We start from the raw sequence: 2,896 nt of genomic DNA, 5'->3' as shown, positions 1-2,896 counted from the left end.
TACCCTAATCCTAGACCTGTCACATCCTATTTTTCCTGGCATCGCTCAGGCCTGAGAGAATTAATGCAGTGTTAGGAGGATTAGTTTAAAACGTGGGGGATGTATCTGTAATAATTAAGTAAGATCCAACAACATATAAACTCTCTGAGGTATATGGATGTCTTTAATCTATATGTTTAAAGAGATACAATACTGCTTTTAAAATTAAGAAATCCATACTGCCTAAATCACAAGAAGGAAAATTGAAAGCATTTAAAATTGTACCACTAAGACAAAACTGTAATTAATATTTTAATGTCTATCTTTCCATCTTTTTAAAGTGTTATGTGTGTATATATATGTATGCATACATATATATACTTTTCGTTTAAAATTGAATCATTCAGTATATAATAACACAACCTGCGTTTTCATTTAACAGTATTTCTGTATTACTACATATTCTTCTACAATATAATTTCTTTTTTATTTTATTGAAATACGGTTGATTTACAATGTTGTGTTAATTTCTGCTGTACAGCAAAGTGATTCAGTAATACATATATATATTCTTTTCCATTATGGTTTATCACAGGATATTGACTATAGTTCCCTGTGCTATTCGGTAGAACCTTGTGGTTTATCCATTCTATACATAAGAGTTTGTATCTGCTAATCCCAGACTCCCAATCCTTCCCTTCCCCACCCCAACCCTGCCTTGGCAACCAGAAGTCCGTTCTCTATATCTGTGAGTCTGTTTCTGTTTCATAGATATGTTTCATTTGTGTTATGTTTTAGATCCCACATACAAGTGATGTCATATGGTATTTGTCTTTCTGATTTACTTCTCTTAGTATGATAATTTCTAGGTCCATCCATGTTGCTGAAAATGGCATTATTTCATTCTTTTTTATGGCTGAGTAATACTCCATTGTATTTATATACCACATCTTCTTTATCCATTCATCTGTCGATGGACATTTAGGTTGTTTCCATGTCTTGGTTGTTGTAAATAGTGCTGCTATGAACATAGGGTGCATGTGTCTTTTTGAATTAGAGTTTTGTCTGGATATGTGCCGAGGAGAGGGATTGCTGAATCATATGGCTACTCTATCTTTAGTTTATTGAGGAAATCATACTGTTTTCCATAGTGGCTGCACCAATTTACATTCCCACCGACAGTGCAAGAGGGTTCCCTTTTCTCCACACCCCCTCTGGCATTTGTTATTTGTAAATGTTTTAATGATGGCCATTCTGATCAGTGTGAATTGATACCTCATTGTAGTTTTGATTTGCATTTCCCTAATAATTAGCAACGTTGAGCATCTTTTCGTGTGCCTATTGTCCATCTGTATGTCTTCTTTGGAGAAATATCTATTTAGGTCTTCTGCCCATTTATTGAAAAATATGGAACACTTCACAGATTTGCATGTCATCCTTGTGCAAGGGGCCATGCTAATCTTCTCTGTATCATTCCAGTTTTTTAGTATATGTGCTGCCGAAATGAGCACAATATAATTTCTTATGTTGTGTGTATATGCCAAATTTAGATTGTTTCCAACTTTTTTGCTCTTACAAATAGCTCTACAATAAATATCCTTGTGGTTAAATTGTTTTTGCAATTATCTGTTTATTTACTTGGTCTAAATTCCTAAAAGAGGAATTGCTAGTCAACCTTCTTAAGATTGCCAAATAGCCTTCCAGAACGGTTCTACCAATTTATTCTCCTTCCAGAAGTGTATGAGAGTATGTGTTTCCCATACCCTTGACAACATTGAGTGTAATAATTTTTTAAATCTCTACTGACTTAAATAGTGAAAAATAAAGATAAAAGTTTTGTATTCACATTTCTTTAAATGCTAATGGAGGTAAAGGTTTTTTTCATTTTTTTATTAGTATTTGCATTTTTCTAAATAAACTGCATGAAGAGGTAAGACCTTTGATGGCAGAGACTTATGAGTTTTTGTTTGTTTATGACCCAAGCACCTACAACAGTGCCTGTCAAAGAATAAGCACTAAATAAATATTTGTTGAATGAATGAAAGTGTCCAAAAATTTCTAAGAGTTCTTCAGCTATCAAAGGAATTAATATTTAGGATGGGTTTCAAATATTTTTCTCAGTTTATCATGTGCCTGTCAGCTTTATTTATTGTATTCTCTGCTACGTACAAGTTTTTAAAAATCAGTGTTTTCCCCCTTTGTGTCAGGATATTACATATATCAGGACTGTATGTGTGTGTGTGTGTGTGTGTGTGTGTGTGTGTGTGTGTACACATCTTTTTCCAACTATTTTTTACATTTTGAATCATGTGTACCTTATTTTACTCTATAGTGTATTTGATTTTCTTAGTTTTTTCAGATAGGCAAATGTCTTCTGCAAAAAAATCTTTTTCTCTTTTTCAATATTTATATGTCTCATTTCATTTTTCTTATTACTGTTCTTTAAATTCCAGAAAAATGCCTAATAATAGTGGTTACAGTGGGTATCTTTGTCTTTTTTGACTTGAAGAGAAATACTTCTTATTTGGGAGATATTTATTTCAAGATATTAATTTCAGGATTCTTAAGTTAAAGTTTTTTCTACTTAAGAGGGTTTTTTTAAAATCTGGAATAGATTTTGGATTTTACCAAATGTTTTGACACCAGTATTTTTGATATTTTGACCATAATATTTTCCTTGTTCTAGTAATATGGTTAATTATATTAATAAATTTCCTGAAATTATATCATTCTTATACTCCTAGAATGAACTCACTTGGACATAGTATATTTTGTAATATAACTCTAGTTTTGATTTGCTAATATTTCATATGTGATTATTATATTCATAGTTATACATTTAGTCTGTAGTTGTCCCTCTTTAAGGCTCTAATATGTCAAGTTTTGGTACCAAGGTTATACAAGTTTTGTAAAATAA

The 2,896-nt window shown here is 31.7% G+C and overlaps 1 non-coding gene across 1 annotated transcript; it reads right to left on the bottom strand.

The window, feature by feature from the left end:
• Positions 1–1,380: 1,380 nt before the first annotated feature.
• Positions 1,381–1,490, bottom strand: LOC114237970 (U6 spliceosomal RNA). Its single transcript, XR_003623418.1, has one exon. It is a non-coding gene; the product is annotated as a U6 spliceosomal RNA (small nuclear RNA).
• Between the last annotated feature and the right edge of the window lie 1,406 nt (positions 1,491–2,896).

The sequence above is a fragment of the Balaenoptera acutorostrata genome, chromosome 7 (assembly GCF_949987535.1).
Source record: "Balaenoptera acutorostrata chromosome 7, mBalAcu1.1, whole genome shotgun sequence".
Lineage (NCBI taxonomy): Eukaryota > Metazoa > Chordata > Mammalia > Artiodactyla > Balaenopteridae > Balaenoptera > Balaenoptera acutorostrata.
Note: the sequence above shows the minus strand (reverse complement) of the source record. Positions and strands in the feature narration are given on the sequence as shown.